The sequence below is a fragment of the Hemiscyllium ocellatum genome, chromosome 3, assembly GCF_020745735.1.
Source record: "Hemiscyllium ocellatum isolate sHemOce1 chromosome 3, sHemOce1.pat.X.cur, whole genome shotgun sequence".
NCBI classification, from domain to species: domain Eukaryota; kingdom Metazoa; phylum Chordata; class Chondrichthyes; order Orectolobiformes; family Hemiscylliidae; genus Hemiscyllium; species Hemiscyllium ocellatum.
This window is the reverse complement of record NC_083403.1, coordinates 119,359,638-119,378,492: the sequence shown is the minus strand read 5'-3', so window position 1 is coordinate 119,378,492 and position 18,855 is coordinate 119,359,638.

The window sequence follows — 18,855 nt, the reverse complement described above, 5'->3', positions numbered from 1 at the left end:
TCATCATACATGTGCTGAAGTAATGAATTGAAAAGCTCTTGTGGCACAGTGGTAGTGTCTCTATCTCTGAGTCAGGCAGCCCAGGTTCAAGTCTGACTTGCTAGAGGTGTGAGGTAATGTCTCTGTAAAGGTTGATATAAAAAGCTTAACTGAGAGATGTTGTCAATATCTCCAGCTACAGTTTGGAAGGCCTATTACTACTTACATGTTGTAGGAACTAATATGCGTAGAGAATATGCAAGAAAATAAAGAAATGCAACATCACTTTCAATACATTATCAAAATTTATTAAACAATAAAAAAAACTCACAAATTCCTACAGCCAGAAGAAGTAAATCAAAAATAAATAAAACTGATCTATCAACAATTGATTGTTCTCATAAATACCACAGATTGAGAAACGAGGCAAGACAGAGAAATTGTATCATGCTGCCTAATGTAAGGTTCACAGTGCAAGGTTAAGAGAGAGTATAGGCTGGGTTGTGGAGCTCTAAATTGGAAAACTGGCAACAAATGAGCAATGATCCACCTGCTCTGCATGCCACCAGCTTGCATTAACCCCTCAAAGTTTATGGTATGCAGTGGATCAAAGACACCATTTGTTGAAAGGGCACTGTAAGATGCAAAAAATTGGTTCTTCAGGGTCCAATGTCACCAGCCCTTTCTTCAACAGGAGAGAGAAAAACATTACAGAGCATACATTCTGGAAGGTGGTTGAATGTTTGTGACAGAATTGGCCTCTGATCATTGATGATGCAAATAATGCTAAAGCATATTTTCCAATATTTATCACATCATTACCTGAGTGCTTCAACTAACTGAAGAATCAAAGCATGACTTTCAGACTCACAAATTGAGGATCTCTTCACCAAGCAACTGTGCTGCTATTTTCAGCAGGCCTGATGACAATATGTTCCTTGAATTAGAAATTAAGATGGAAGATTCCAACCAAGGCATTGGACATGGCACTGAAGGCAATAGAAGAAAAAGCTCAATGTTGTGCCAATCAAAGTAGTTAAGAGATGGTTGATTAGGGAATGAAGCTGAGGCCTTCACTGAAGACTGATCTACCAAGCTCAGAAAGCATAAAGAAAACATGGCAAGGGATGAGAATGAAAAGAATGATGTGGTCAGAAGAAAGAGAAGAGCAAGACATGTCGGGAGGACCATTGGTAACTAGAATTGCTGTTTATCATCCTTGGCACCTGAAAATGAGAACTTCTTTCCTTGAAAGAGCCAGCTAGGTGAAGAATTTGTGGGCAAGACAGAGGAGATCATGAAAAGTACTTAAGGGAAAGTTTAATCAGGCCAACATCGAACAGTTTATTTGTCAATGTATATGTTGATTTAGGTGCTGTATTGATAGATTCTTGCTAAATTATCAGGTCTGTTTTAGAACAAGTCATAAATAAACAGTAGACTGCATACTCATGGAAGGTAAATATGTCAGCATCTAGATATTTAGAGTCATAATGTCATAGAGATGTACAGCACGGAAACAGAACCTTTGGTCCAACTCATCCATGCCGACCAGATATTCCCGCCCAATCTAGTTCCATTTGCCAGCACTTAGCCCATATCCCTCTGAACCCTTCCTATTAATATACCCATCCAGATGCCTTTTAAATGTTTCAATTGTACCAGCCTCCACCACTCCTTCTGCCGCTCATTCCATACACACACCATCCTCTGCGTATATAAAGTTGCTCCTTAGGTCTCTTTTATATCTTTCCCCTCTCACCATATACCTATGCCCTCTAGTTCTGGACTCCCCATCCCAGGGAAAAGACTTTGTCTATTTATCCTATCCGTGTCCCTCATGATTTTATAAACCTCTATAAGGTCAGCCCTCAGCCTTCGACCCTCCAGGGAAAACAGCCCAGCTTAATCAGCCTCTCCCTATAGCTCAAATCCTCCATCTCTGGCAACATCCTTGTAAATCTTTTCTGAACCCTTTCAAGTTTCACAACATTCTTCCGTACAGGAAGGAGTCCAGAATTGTATGCAATATTCCAAAACTGGCCTAACTAATGCTCTGTACAGCTGCAACATGTCCTCCCAACTCCTGCACTCACTACTCTGACCAATAAAGGAAAGCATACCAAATGCCTTCTTCATTATCCTATCTACCTGCAACTCTACTTTCAAGGAGCTATGTACCTGTGCTCCAAGGTCTCTTTGTTCAGTAACACTTCCGAAGACCATACCATTAAGCGTGTAAGTCCTACGAAGACCATACCATTAAGTGTATAAGTTTTGCTTTCCCAAAAGGCAGCACCTCAGATTTATCTAAATTAATCTCCTTCTGCCACTCCTCAACACATTTGCCCATCTGATCAAAATCCCATTGTGATCTGAAGTAACTTTCTTTGCTGTCCACTACACCTCCAATTTTGGTGTCATCTGCAAACTTACTAACTATACCTCCTATGTTCATATCCAAATCATTTATAAAAATGACGAAAAGTAGTGGACCCAATACCAATCTTGTGGCATTCCACTGGTCACAGGCCTCCAGTCTAAAAAAACAACCCTGCACCACTACCCTCTGTCTTCTACCTTCAAGCCAGATCTGTATCCAAATGGCTAGTTCTTCCTATATTCTATGAGATCTAACCATGCTAACCAGTCTCCCAGGGGGGAATCTTATCAAATGCCTTACTGAAGTTCATATAGATTACATCCACCACTCTGCACTCCTTAATCCTCTTTTTTACTTCTTCAAAAAACTCGATCAGGTTCATGAGACATGATTTCCCATGCACAAAGCCATGCTGACTATCCCTAATCAGCCCTTGCCTTTCCAAATAAGTGTAAAGCCTGGGCTCAAGATTCCCTCTAATAACTTGTGGGCGGCACGGTGGCACAGTGGTTAGCACTGCTGCCTCACAGCGCCTGAAGACCCGGGTTCAATTCCCGACTCAGGCGACTGACTGTGTGGAGTTTGCACGTTCTCCCCGTGTCTGCGTGGGTTTCCTCCGGGTGCTCCGGTTTCCTCCCACAGTCCAAAGATGTGCGGGTCAGGTGAATTGGCTATGCTAAATTGCCCGTAGTGTTAGGTAAGGGGTAATGTAGGGGTATGGGTGGGTTTCGCTTCGGCGGGTCGGTGTGGACTTGTTGGGCCGAAGGGCCTGTTTCCACACTGTAAGTCTAATCTAATCTAATCTAACTTGCCCACCACCAACATCAGGCTCACCGATCTATAGTTCCCTAGCTTGTCCTTACCACCTTTCTTAAATAATGATACCACGTTAGCCAACCTCCAGTCTTCTGGCATCTCATCTATGACTACCGATGATACAAATATCTCAGCAAGAGGCCCAGCAATCACTTCCCTAGCTTTCCACAGAGTTCTAGTTTACACCTGATCAGATCCTGGGAATTTATCCACCTTTACATGTTTCAAGACATCCAATGCTTCCTCCTTTGTAATATGGACATTTTTCAAGTATCTCCCACATCTCCTGCGGCTTCACACAAAGGCTGCCTGCTGATCTTTGAGAGGTCCTATTCTCTCCCTAGTTACCCTTTTGTCCTTCATGTATTTGTAAAAAACGCTTTGGATTCTCCTTAATCCTATTTGCCAAAGTGATCTCATGTCCCCTTTTTGCCCTTCTGATTTCCCTCTGAAGTATAGTCCTACTGCCTTTATACTATTCTAAGGATTCATTCGATCTATCCTGTCTATACCTGACAAATGCTTCCTTCTTTTTCTTAACCAACCCTCAATTTTTCCAGTCATCCAGTATTCCCTAGACCTATCAGCCTTTCCTTTCACCCCTACAGGAATATACTGTCTCTGGACTTTTGTTATCTCATTTCTGAAGGCTTCCAATTTTCCAGTCATCTCTTTACCTACGAACATCTGCACCCAATCAGCTTTTGAAAGTTTTTGCTCAATACTGTCAAAAGTAGCCTTCCTTCAATTTAGAATTTCAACTGTTTATCACTATTTTAAAAACATAATAGAATTATCATTGTTGGCCCCAAAGTGCTCCCCCACTGACATCTCCCCTGAACTGACAAATTTCAGTAGTTCTTTCATTTTTTTCATAACACTTGGATTACCAAACAAGTTGCCGAGCATAAAAGGTTATAGACACTGATGATCATTACTGTCATGTACCATTCGCTGAACTTATAGACAATGGTTCATCATTTGTATTAGAAATCTTTCTTGGTAGCCGGTAAAGTAGTCAGTATTTGTTTGTGTGTTAGCATTGAGATTTTTCTTTTATGCTGCTATTTGCAATATCCCCATATATTCATTTTGGATTTGAAAGATCCAAAATATTCATGCCCAGAAACTGAGATATGATTCCCAAATGTCATTGCAATGAATGTCCAAAAAATTAGTTACATTGCTTTGATACATTTCTGTATCATATAGCCAGGAATGTAAGAAATACAGACTGCCAGAGACATTAAAACTAAAGAGTTGTAAGGAGTTGGCCACAGAATGTTATTTAATTGGTAGCAAAATTAGATACATTGAGAGTCAGTGATTATCAGACATATTTATGGTTTTGACTAGCAAGAACACAAGATACTATTAACATTTATTTGACTAAAAAGCAATTATATGTTGGAATATGTGATTGTTAAAGCTGACTGAGACAGGCAAAATAGAATACGCATTGCACAAGAAAGATTGTTTTTATTGAAGAGAAGTTCATTCTAAAAGCATTATTTTTATTCATTTGTAGAATGTGGGTGTTGCTGGCTAAGCCAACATTTATTACCCCTCCCGAAAGGCCCTGGAAAAAGAGATGGTGAGTTAAACTTTCACTTCAGCTTTCAGCATTAAACAACTGAAATAATTCAAGCAACAGCACCACATGTCATTTTATGTACAGACAGTCAAAGCTATCAAGGAGATAAGAACGGCGCTGTTACTCCTTTTTAAAAAGACAGGAGCAGTCAAATGTAAATGGTGTTAAGTGAAAGAGATTCCAGACTTTCCAGAATAACAACACTTCCTTTTTAAATTTGAACAGTAGATATAGTACAGCTCATGCCACAGAAGGTATGTGAGGATCTTTTAGTTCACTTGTGGGACTCTGGAGTAGCCGGCTGGTTAGCATTTATTGCCTGTCCCTAATCGCCCTTGAGAAGGTGGTGGTGGGTTGTTTTCCAGAACCACTGCAGTCCATGTGCTAAGGATTGACCCAAACCATTAAAGATGGAAATCCCTGATGATATCCAAACAATGGCTGCTATTTTAATGGCCACCAATAATGCAAGTTGATCTAATTTGTTGGAAGAAAGAACTTGTTCAAAGAAGCTGTTGATGTCATCACAAGCTGGTTTTCTGCTTATACTCATTAATGTTAAGCATCCCTTGTCCAACTGGCCACTGCTGCCTGACTGCTGGCCGCCTCCTCCTGAAATGAGAGAAAGGGAGAGATTGAGTAAAAAGAAAGTGGTGGGCGCCGCTGTTTAATGCTGCTGTGGTTGAGAGGGAGGTGGGGGGGAGTTTTCCCCAGTGAATGAGTAGGCAGTGCAGAGGTCTTGCAAGTTTAGGAGTGTGGGATGTTGAGGTCAAACAACAGTGAGTAATCAAAGATGCTGAAAGCAATCATGAGAGTTGCAGCAGATGAGTGATGGTGGGAGATGAGTGTAGCAGCATAGAGTGAGTGTGAGTTCACAGAAACAACAGTGTGGCATTTACCCTGGCAAAACAGAGACAAATATTGACCTTTTTATCACACTGCTGGCTGTTCCTCTGCAGCATGATCATGGCACTGACCCTGGTGGCTTCTTGCACCAGACTGCCAGGATCTGGTGTCATGGCCTCCTCTGCCAGTCATCCAGGAAAAGGACAGCCCCTCCTCTGCTCCACCCCTTTGACCTGTCAAAGATTACATCGCCATTTTCCCCATCCTCCTTCCCTCACTCTTTGTGAATGAATGTTCATCAGCAACAGGGCAGCATTGGCATGGCATTACTCATCCAGGTACTCAGCTGCCTTTTAAGTATGGTGCAGGTGCCAGGATGCAGGTGTTTTGGCATATATACAGTGAGTGGTGTGTTGTTCCTGGAAGGTTGAGTGGTAAAATAGATTTAGCATTAAGTAAAAACTCAATAAAACTGAAACTTTGCCAAAAAAAGGATTAACCTCAGTGTATGTCACTGTCATTTGGAATAGTGTGTATGCTACAGACCAGATTGTGTAGGCAGCTTCAGTCGCTGTAGGACATTATGAAATTAATTGTTTTGTTACATCCACTCAGCAGCTCTGACGGACATTTGTTCCTATCAGCACACAATAACCCAATTTATTTAAATATTTAAGGAAATATGATCGCATGATTGTTTTTAATTTATTTTTAATTTTTAAAAATTAATTTACTTTAGAATAAAATTGAGTGGACCTGACTTTTCCATGCTATATGTCAGTTTTGTTGATTTTATTTTGGAAGGTTTCTTGCTACAAGGCCACTAATGGTTCTGTCCAATTATAATGGGTTGTTTCTGCCTTATCCCTCCAAAATTAGCCTTACCTCAATTTGGAACCTTGGCTTGTGACTCACTCTTCTTAAATTGGATTAAAAACAATCAATTTATGGTCATTATTTGCAGTCATTCCTTGCCATTGCATTGTTCATTAAAACCAGCTCAGTTGGGTTTGTTTAAGGCCAATTTTTCTGCATTTAATTTTACTTGGCAAATCTACCAAAAAGCAATTCTGGATTGGTATTCAATAGAAAAACTGTTGAGGCTGTATTTATGCTCTTCGCTTTATTTGTTTTACATTCTAACTATCAAGTCTTCAGTCTGCTCTTCCTTTTGGTCATTGATGGAAACTAATTTACTTGCTAATGAGATTAACGTACTAGTCATGAAAAAAAATCCAAAGTTGTTGGTCCATTATTGCTTCCGCCCTGTGTTGCTTTTTTAAAAAGAAGAACTCATCAGGGTTCTATGATTGTTTTGACCTTTTGCTGTCCTGAAAATAATTGTAGTCACCTCCCAATGGGTTGTTTGGAGGAAATGTTTTAGCGCTTGAGAATATTGCAACAAACTATCAATACTGATTGTGAAAGTAATGTTTAAATTATTCAAAGCAGCAATTGCATTCAGGAAAAATAAGAAAAGCATTCGCTCACCACTGAACAGCTTTTCCTTAACTTTTACTCAAAATTGAGTTAACTGATGGGGTCAAAAACAGCTCATTATTTCTCAAATCAAAATTGTGGAATGGATAAGTTACCTCTAGACAAAATTGTTTCTTTTTTCTAGTGTTTATTCACTGCCCCAAAGGCAGTGCATCATCAGCGTTTTCAATGTTGATTCCCACCTCACAAAGTCAATTCTACAAATGTGTTTCCCAAGTCTACATTACGTATTGGCTGTCAGACTACTAGTATGGTTCATAATGATGTGCTTTGAGTACCCACAAGTCATGGGATGATGGAAAATATTGAACAAGCTACTATTCACATTGTCTTCAATGTAAAGTAAAAGCACAAAGTACTGGAGAGATTCAATAGATCTGGCATACCTGTGAAGAAAGAGAGCCCACACATTGAATCCAAAGACTCTGGAACAGATGTCTAAACTCCTTTAGTCTAATCTGCAATCAATCAGTGCCTCTAAAGAATTGCCAAAATCCAGCTCATTTACACAATTTATTTTGCCTGCATCAAAAGTACAGATTACAGATAAGATCACATGATGTATCTGCTCCTGAATCCTTTGAAAATAGTCTATTTACATAAATACACATAGTGTTTACTTCAGCAATTCTTCTCTCAAACAAAGTTTCCTGACCAAATCTTTTGAGCAATAGCTTTAGCAGCAATTTATCTCTCTACACTGTAGTTAATAGATCCTTTTTTCTCTGTTTATTATACTCTCCATGAATGTTTTACTTTCATGACCATGCTTGATGTGTTCCTTGTCACTTATTTCTTTTCAGAAGAATTTCTAAAAGTGCTCGGACAATTAAGCCAAAAGCTAAACTATACTTGCTCCTGTGACATCCCAAAGCTGTCCTATTTATTAAAGAATGGCTGTTATTACAAGTTACCAGGAATCTGATGATTAACCCTTATCTTTCCAGGATGTCTAACATATCCATGCCCATTTTTTTTAATCACTTCAATGCATGCTTTCATATGATACTATTAAGATAGGTAAACTCTAAAGAGGCTAACAAGCTTTCAAGACATCTCAATATGCCAAATATGCTATATCAATTGATCTAACAAGTTTATAAATTTAGTCTAAAAACAATGAAATTCTAAGACTATTCCTATTTAGCAATGTAAACATCAAAATAACTTAATGAGGCAATTGCTCTTTCAATGTTTTATAACTTTTGAAACTTTTTTAAAAAATAAATTATGTAAGAGTACTTGTATTAAACACTATAAATGAAATTTGGAAAATTAGATTAGTTTGTTTTCAAAACTAAATATTTCTATAATCATCATTTGCTGAATGGTGGACAATTTTATTACTGAATGAATAACCAGAAATATGATAGAGGAGATGACTCAGACAGCTCAGTACTATAATAGGACAAAAAGGAAAGGAAAGAAACAGATGAAGGCAGCATACAGCCAAGGGGGTACATCAGCTACTAACAATAACATTTTCAATCAAATTCCTAATGTCCTTTGACAGTGCATCTTATCTGAGCTTACCACACATCAATTATTTTTTAAATATCATGCTAGTTCTCCTGTAAATCAATTGTCATTTTGAAATTATTTTTCTTAAAGAAGCAAGTGCAACTGTCATGTTTCTGTACCACTGTAAATAGTAAATTAACAACAAGTATGCAGTGTCTACTTGCTGACTCTGCATACTTTGCTCAGACTACATTCTCACCTTCTTCATTTTAGGGCTTTCTCATTGGGAGAAACATATATGTAGGTCAACTTTTCTGGGCAAAGGCATATTTGGAAGAAGGTGGTTGCATGATATTGGTTGTGACTATGAAACAGTCTCACCAAAGCTGGTGCCACTTCGAATGATGCCGTAACTGTTTGAACTCTGGCATTTTGAGACATTTTGATGAGATTACTTGATGGTTAGATGGAGGTATATCTTCACTTGGAGAGGAAGTTGTCTAATCTGTCCCTCTATAACAATTTTTAGTTCTGATTGAATGTTGCAGAAATGAAATACCTATGGTAAATGTTCTCTCACAGTAAAATCGCAATCTTGTCCAGTCTGCCACTAAGATCATCATCTACATTGGAGCCTAGTGTCTTAATAGCTTAACTTACAGTATTACAGCCCACATCCCTTTTTAAACTTCTGCAAACAAAAATAATATGCATACACATTGCGAAATTGTTCAAATTATTAAAATCTTGGAAGACAATATTTTCCAGGGATATTTCTCGTGGCAACACTTTAATCAATCCAAATGAACTTATCCAGTTTGTTTTTAAGCAAAAGCTTGGAAATAATTTAAAACAAAATCAGCAATTGCTAGAGAAACTCATCAGGTGTGGCAGCATTTGTGCAGAGAAAGCAGAGTCAACACCTCAGATCCATTGACTCTTCCTCAGTGGATCCAAAATGGTACCTCTGTTTTCTCTCTACAGATGCAGCAAGATCATTTGAGTTCCTCCAACAATTTGGTTTTTTTTCAGATTTTCAGCACCTATAAATCTTTTTTTTTGGAAATAACTTGCTTGTTGATTCTGCTCGACAATGTCTTGACCAATCAGAGGTCACTTGCCAATCAGCCTCTCCTCTCATGCAGTCTGTCTTGTTGTTCCCTTTGAAATTTGCTATCCTTGCAATTTTGACCTGATCTGTTTAAGATAAAATGCTTCAACAGCAATTTTACAGCAACATTTCTCTCTTTTTTCCAGTACATTACAATCTAGCATGTATGTAACTTCTGGCTGCAGTGCTAACATAGAAGATTGCTGAGCATCAATAGATGAGCAAGAATCTTTTAAAAAGCAATTAATTAAAAAGCATTTGGGATCAGTCCAAAGGAAACATGCTTGGGGTCAGAAGAAAATATTGTCTCTCCTTAAAAAAAAAGAGATGTTAAATGCAGTTACAGAACTGAGTTACCTCAGTGTAAGTATTATAGTTTGTGAAAAATTTCAGACCAGACCAGAAGTGTTTGGTTAGAACTCTGAAGATTACTAAAAGATTGAGAAAGTCTATGATTTCAGTTGTATGGGAGGTGAAGTGAAAAAGCTTCACCACTCTCAAGACTAAAACTAAAAATAAGAAGAAATAAACAGATTTGGCAGGAAAGGAACATTTCTCTGGATTTTGATTGATGTAAAGTCATTTTGTTATGGAATGGATGATGTTTTGCTTTGATCTGTGCTTTAAAATCTTCGAAAATATGTGATGTTTTAAAAGCTTGGTTTTGTTTCATTGTGTTTACTACTTCTATTGTGTAATGAATGTCTGTTTTATTGTTTAACTGTTGTATTTTGATGCTGGAATGTATAAAATTTAAGAAGTGGGAAACTGTGATTAATTTTATGCCTGATTTTGAAAACAACTTATTTATCTCCATGCCTGGTTTTCACCAGATGGAAAAATTATTTCTGCAAGATACACTTTTTTGAAACAATGAGTTTAATGGCCTCCCACTAGAGTACTGAAGGTGAGTGAGCACCTAAAGTAATGTGGTTGGCCAGTCTGTGAACTCTCTGCTCCCATCTGACCTCTCCCTCCACATTATCCAGGGTGAAGTGGGAGGGTAGGGTGTGCTAAGATACCAAGAAGCACAACCATATATAGGCCTTATGAGGCCTTTAATTGGACAATTAAAAGAGATGTACGGGCCTCATTCTTCATAATATTTTGGTCTGTAGGAGAAAGTGAAAGGAAGGTGGGTACTCCAGTGATTTAGAAAATACTGGCTACTGTCGTGTAGGAAGGATGGATTGTGTCTTTTGGAAATCCCAGTGTCCATTGGAAATACCTCAAACACATTTTGAGCCTTTGCCTGAAGAATAGTATCATTGACATCAATGTTTGTGAATGGTTTGTTACCAATTGATCAAGTTGCTGACAATGGGCCATCAAGTTGCACCATGCTTTGAAGGCAATGCACCAATGATGAGGCAGAGAAGCAGCAGGGAATGAAAGAAAAGGAAGTGAAACCTGCACTCTGGATCTCACTATCTCATGTGTCCCATTTACTCAAAGATCCATGTGTTGGTAATCAGCCCATTCAGTCACAGAAACTCTTGACCCTCAGTAAACATTGACCTTGAGTCAAGGGAGGGTCAATAGTTTTGAGGCATTTCTAATCAACCTAGTATGATGTGCTATTGAGAAAGTTAGAAAGCCACAAAGGGATCAGTTCCATTTTTAACTTGCTTTTCATGGCTTACTGGAGACTCAAGAGTTAAACAGTCCACTGCTAAAAGGACTCTCTGCAGTATAAATTGCATGCCTATCATCTTACAGAATGAGACTGGAAATCTCAGCAGTGGGGGAGGCTGGCTGACTCTCAGAGAACTGATTTCTCTGCAGTCATCCATGTGGATTCCATTTGCAGCCTCAGACAAAAGTATTTGTCCTTCCTGGACAAGACTGATAGCCTTAGCCATAACCCTATTAACTGCTCCCTGCTCCCATTATCATGCTTCCCCTTCCTATTAACATAGGTATGTGAATCTCACATTGAGAACAAACAAAGTCCTTCTGTTTAAATCTGTACCAATCAACTCATAATTATGAAGAATACAATAACCAGTCTCTGTAATCCATTCACTAGTTATCACAGGACATTGACAATCACTGGGGCTTGTAAAATTAAAATTGCCCATCTTAAACAATGTAATGACAATCAACCATGTGACTTAGACCATAAGACCATAAGACATAGGAGTGGAAGTAAGGCCATTTGGCCCATCGAGTCCACTCCGCCATTCAATCATGGCTGATTGGCATTTCAACTCCACTTACCAGCATTCTCCCCGTAGCCCTTAATTCCTCGAGACAACAAGAATCTATCAATCTCGGCCTTGAAGACATTTAGCGTCCCGGCCTCCACTGCACTCCGTGGCAATGAATTCCACAGGCCCACCACCCTCTGGCTGAAGAAATGTCTCCGCATTTCTGTTCTGAATTGACCCCCTCTAATTCTAAGGCTGTGTCCATGGGTCCTAGTCTCCTCACCTAATGGAAACAATTTCCTAGCGTCCACCTTTTCCAAGCCATGTATTATCTTGTACGTCTCTATTAAGTCTCCCCTCAATCTTCTAAACTCCAACGAATACAATCCCAGTATCCTCAGCCGTTCCTCATATGTTAGACCTGTCATTCCAGGGATCATCCGCGTGAATCTCCGCTGGACACGTTCCAGTGCCAGTATGTCCTTCCTGAGGTGTGGGGACCAAAATTGGACACAGTACTCCAAATGGGGCCTAACCAGAGCTTTATAGAGTCTCAGTAGCACATCTCTGCTTTTATATTCCAACCCTCTTGAGATAAGAGACAACATTGCATTCGCTTTCTTAATCACGGACTCAACCTGCATGTTTACCTTTAGAGAATCCTCGACTAGCACTCCCAGATCCCTTTGTGCTTTGGCTTTACTAATTTTCTCACCATTTAGAAAGTAGTCTATGCTTTTATTCTTTTTGCCAAAGAATATACACCTTTTGTATTATTCTTACAAAAGTGCTGCCTTTGTGTGTCGAGCAGAGATTTGTGGAGAAGAGACACCACAAGTAGATGCCTGACGACTTTTGGGGACATTGAAAATCGCTCGCCAGCTGTCCAAAAATAAATCATCTACCATTCTACTGAAACTTGTGTCATCTGGATTTGTGGAACAAAACATACGTCAACACTATGATTCCTCTGGAACAAGTAGGACTTGAACCCAGGCTATGGGGATCCTGTGATTGAACCACAACAGCACCTTGACTGGATTTCAATCAAATTTATATTAGTTTGTTACTTGTGGTCCATATTAAACTCAATAGAGGGATACAGTCGTGAAAGGCATCAATTAGGAGATTAATTCAATCTGGCCACAGCTTCATTATATGGGACATGTATTTTTACATGTGTTGAATTTTACCTTTAGATTAATGGCAGGTGTTTTCCCTCCTGATACACTGACTGAAATTAAATGACTAAATTGAACGCCAGCAAAATTTGTTTTAACCAGCAACTTAAAAAGCAGCACTTGTAATAAATTGTCAAAAATTACATATCTTAAATACCTAAGATTACTGTATTGTTCTGTCCAATTATTATAGGTTTTTAATTCATTTCTGTCCAATTATTATAATTTCTTTAAAATGTATTCATCTCAATGTAAATATCCTTGTTGTTTAATCAAATGGCCACATGAAATATCAACAGTCGATTCAATTGTGAGTTGATTTCACCTCAAAAACCATAATCTACCATTATGTCTGAATAGTCAGGATGTTCTCATTGGTGGGTGTGTCCAGAACCAGGGATCACAGTCTGAGAAATCAGGGTGGACCATTTAGGATGGAGATGAGGAGATATTTCTTCACGCAAAGAGTGTGAGCCTGTGGAATTCATTACCACAGCAAGTAGCTGATGCCAAAGCATTGAATATATTCAAGAGCTGGCTAGATATAGCACTTGGGGCAAATGGGATCAAAGGTTATGGGGAGAAAGCAGGATTAGACTACCAAGTTGGATGATCAGCCATGATCATGATGAATGGCAGAGCAGGCTCGAAGGACCAAATGGCCTCTTCCTACTCCTATCTTCTATGCTTCTATGTCAGTTCAGGGTGTGGATGAGAAGGCTTTCTGCCAGTAAGTTTTATTTAAGGCAAAGTTGCATTATTATTTCAGTGATTTTTGCTGTAAATAAAGTATACCCCCGCATTATGTTTCTATTTCTGAGTACGTGATTTTACGTGGATGATGTGGACCTCTTGATTATCCAGAATATTTGATCAACCAGCACACTCCTGGTCCTACAGGTACTGGTTAATGAAAGGTTTGCTGTACTTATCAGTATTATAGGTGTTGGCACTCAGGACTAGGACTACTTTAAAATCTCACCTCTCTGCGCTGATATTGGTGTCATACATAATGAGGCATAGCAAAGGGTCATTGGACATTTATAATGCTAGATGTCAACTTGGGTTTTGAATAAATGCTTCTTATCACTGTTCACTTGATGAGTCAAAAAGTGTGGCGCTGGAAACACAGCAGGTCAGACAGCATTCGAGGAGCAGCAGAATTGATGAGGAATGTGGTTGAAGGGCATTTGCTTGAACTATCGATTTTCCTGCTTCTCAGATGCTGCCTGACCTGCTGTGCTTTTCCAGCGCCACACATTTTGACTCTGATCTCCAGCATCTGCAGTCCTGATTTTCTCCCAGTTCATTTGATGGTTGAGTATACAATAAATTCATTGAAACTTGCTGTTGCAATATTACACCACAAGACCATAAGATATAGAAGCGGAATTGGGCCATTCGGCCTATCAAATTTGCTTCACTATTTGTTCATGGCTGGTCTGTTTCTTAATCCCATTCACCTGCCTCCTTCCTGTAACCTTTGATCCCCTTCCTAATCAAGTATCTCTGAACTAAAGACACTCGGCCACTTCACCTTCACAGCATTTTGAGGTAATGAGTTTCACAAATTCACCACCCTATGACTGGAACAATTTCTCCTCATCTCAGTTTTCAAGGGTTGTCCCTCCACTCTAAAGTTGTGCCCAAGGGCACTAGTTTCTCCTACTAGTGGAAACATCTTCTCCATGTCTATCCAGGCTTCTCAGTTTCCTACAAGTTTCAATGAGATTCCCCCTCATCCTTCTAAACTTTGAATATAGACCAAGAGTCCTCAACTGCTCCTCTATTCCCGGACAATCGTGTAAACCTCCTCTGCTTTCTGCCACTCAGCCAATCCTCTATCTGTGGCAATACTTTGTCACTAACATTGTGGCTTTTATAGGAGTTATCAGCCTCCTGAGCAACACCTTGTCAAAAGCCTTTTGGGAACCCAAATAGATCATATCCACTGGCTCTCCTTTGTCTAACTTGCCTGTTACTTCCTCAAAGAATTCCAATAGACTTGTCAGGCATGACATACCCTTGATTAAGCCATGGTGACTCAGCTCTACTTTGTTGTGCACTTCCAAATAGTTTGCAATCTTATCCTTAATAATGGAGTCAAAAAGCTAATCAATGAATGAGGTCAGACTAACCAGTCTTTTTTTTGTCTTCTACCTCCTTCCCTCTGCTCCTGACTGTCATGAAGTTCTGATATATTGTTGGTGTCTTCCCCCGTGAAGACTAATGCAAAGTACTTATTCAGTTCGTCCACTATTTCTTTCTTCCCCACCCTACTTCTCCTGCCTCATTTTCCAGCATGTCCATTCTTTCCTTTTTCTCCATAAAAATCTCCAACATTCCTCTTTTGTAATACAAGCTAGCTTACCCTCATATTCCATCTTCTCTCTATTTATTAAGTTTTTAGTTATTCTCTGCTGTTTTCTAAAGGCTTCCCAATCCTTTGGCTTCCTATTAATCTTAATCACGTTGTATGCTTTTCTTTAGATTTTATGCTGTCCCTGACTTCTCTCATCAATTCTATCAAAAGTGATAAAACATTTCAGTATTGCTCCAGTGGTTACAATGCGTGGTGAGCATGTGTTGTTTATTATACACATAGGCATGCACTATAATCTAACCTAACAGCAATAATCTTGGTGTGTCTAAACACTATATGGTTCACCTGCATTGTCTAGCATTGTTCTGAACTGGGGAAATCAGAATTGAGTTATGTGTTGCATAATAATACAAGTTAGTATTTTCATTTCAAAAGGAGGTAAGTTCCTAATTGCTAATCATAATGCTCCACATGAAAGATAGCTGTTGGGGTGAATATTTTACTGTTTTCAGTTTCATAAATGGTGCAAGACAATTGTTTGCTAGTTTCTATTACTTCTTGTACACTGTTTAAACATATTGCCCAATTTCTCTTGGCAGTTAAACTCAGACATTTTTGGACAAAAAGGAGCCATTCAGTTCATCATATCCACACCAGCCAACAAATACCTAAGAACACAAATCTTATTTTGCAATTCTTGGCCATAGCCCTGGAGATTATGGCAACACGAATGAAAATCAGAATACTGCCTAAATTATATAAGAATTTCTAACACAATCACTCTTTCAGGCAGTGAGCTCCAGACTCCCATCACCCTCTGGATGAAAACATTTGTCAACTGGCCTCCCAGTCTTCTAGCTCTTATCTTAAATTAGGGTGGCACGGTGGCTCAGTGATTAACCATGTTGCCTCACAGCGCCTGGGTTCTGGATTTGATTCCAGCCTTGGATGACTGTCTGTGTGGAGTTTGCATATCCTCCCAGTGTCCTCCAGGTTTCCTCCGGGTCCACAATCCAAAAAGATGTGCAGGTTAGGTGATTTGGCCATGCTAACTTGCCCATAGTGTTAGGTGCAGTAGTCAGGGGTAAAATATCAGGAGTAAAAAATGAGGTCTGCAGATGCTGGAGATCACAGCTGCAAATGTGTTGCTGGTCAAAGCACAGCAGGTTAGGCAGCATCTCAGGAATAGAGAATTCGACGTTTCGAGCATAAGCCCTTCATCAGGAATAAGAGAGAGAGAGCCAAGCAGGCTGAGATAAAAGGTAGGGAGGAGGGACTAGGGGGAGGGGCGATGGAGGTGGGATAGGTGGAAGGAGGTCAAGGTGAGGGTGATAGGCCGGAGTGGGGTGGGGGCGGAGAGGTCAGGAAGAGGATTGCAGGTTAGGAGGGCGGTGCTGAGTTGAGGGAACCGACTGAGACAAGGTGGGGGGAGGGGAAATGAGGAAGCTGGAGAAATCTGAATTCATACCTTGTGGTTGGAGGGTTCCCAGGCAGAAGATGAGGCGCTCCTCCTCCAGCCGTCGTGTAGTTGTGTTCTGCCGGTGGAGGAGTCCAAGGACCTGCATGTCCTCGGTGGAGTGGGAGGGGGAGTTAAAGTGTTGAGCCACGGGGTGATTGGGTTGGTTGGTTCGGGCGGCCCAGAGGTGTTCTCTGAAGCGTTCCGCAAGTAAGCGGCCTGTCTCACCAATATAGAGGAGGCCACATCGGGTGCAGCGGATGCAATAGATGATGTGTGTGGAGGTACAGGTGAACTTGTGGCGGATATGGAAGGATCCCTTGGGGCCTTGGAGGGAAGTGAGTGTGGAGGTGTGGGCGCAAGTTTTACATTTCCTGCGGTTGCAGGGGAAGGTGCCGGGGGTGGAGGTTGGGTTGGTGGGGGGTGTGGATCTGACAAGGGAGTCACGAAGGGAGTGGTCCTTGCGGAACGCTGATAGGGGAGGGGAGGGAAATATATCCTTGGTGGTGGGGTCCGTTTGGAGGTGGCGGAAATGGCGGCGGATAATACGTTGTATGCGCAGGTTGGTGGGGTGGTAGGTGAGAACCAGTGGGGTTCTGTCTTGGTGGCGGTTGGAGGAGCGGGGCTCAAGGGCGGAGGAGCGGGAAGTGGAGGAGATGCGGTGGAGGGCATCGTCGATCACGTCTGGGGGGAATCTGATGAGTCTGGGTGGGTTATTCTTTGGATGGCTGGTATAGATCTGTTGGGCTGAAGTATCTGTTTCAGACTGTAGAGACTCTAACCTAATCTATGGCTCCTCTATTGATCACTCTACTCCTGTAAAAGGTTCCTTCCTTTCCACCTAATCTATGCCCCTCATAGTTTTATACATCTCTAACAGATCCCTACAATTTTTCTAAAGTATATTAGTGAATAGCCTTCTTTATTCCCACTGGCATTGGTTGCATAGGGTTAGAATGTATGTCAGTGGCATTGTTTAGAGTCATAGAGCATGGAAACAGACCCTTCAATCCAACTGGTTCATTCTGACCAGATATCCAATAATAATTTTAGCCCCATTTGCCAGCATTTGACCCATGACCTTCAGGGTTTATATTGCTTTCACATGCTGGGTCAGTTAGACTGTGGTGTGAGAATGAAGAGTGTGGAGAATTCAAAACTGAAACTTATACTGAATGGAAATGTTTTTGAAAACTATTTTGGGCAGAATTTAACAATACGGTTGCTCCCTTCCCACCCCCCAACCCCTGTACCCGCGTGGGATATGTTCCGGGACCTACCACGGAAGACCGAAACCACAGATAGGAGCGAACCCATTCATTTCAATGGGAAATGTACCTTCCTGAAAGCCTCCTGGTCCCTCGTTCCCTGTAATCCGTGGTAATCCATGGGTAACCGAAACCGTAGAAAATGATTCCGCAGATATAAGGCTCGCCCTGCATCAGCATTTGCTTTGAACTTTTTAAAATTCCAAATCAGCCTTAATTATATTCAATTGTGGCACATTCACAATCTTCTGAAATACAGAATTCCAAAGATTCACAGCTCTCTGAGCGCAGAGGTTTCTTGTTACGTCCATCCCAAATGATTCTCCCTTTACCTTAAACTGTGCCTCCTTTACCTTGTCAAACACCTTTGCAATCTCCAAAGTTTCAATTAGATCAATTAGATTCTTCCAGTTACCTTCAGTAAATCTTTCACTGTCTTGGATCCTCACAACATTCTATTTATAACTGTAGCCCCTCACACAACACCAACGTTTTCACACACACAAAACATTTTTAATTAAAGAACACTCGGGAATTCTGGTCACATGCAAAGTTATTGAAGCTTTCCACGCCAGCTTTCACAGATGAAGGGATATCGGTTTCTCCAGCTGTTAGAGAATGGGGATATTTTAACATGAATAGCTGTGTGAACATTAATTAAAAACATACATTATTTTTTTTTTAAATAAGGTTTCCTGAACACTTCACTCTTTTCTGTCATAAAAAAAACAGTTTGATGTGCAATCATCAAAATAAATAGCTCCGAAAAGAATATTTGATTAATAGT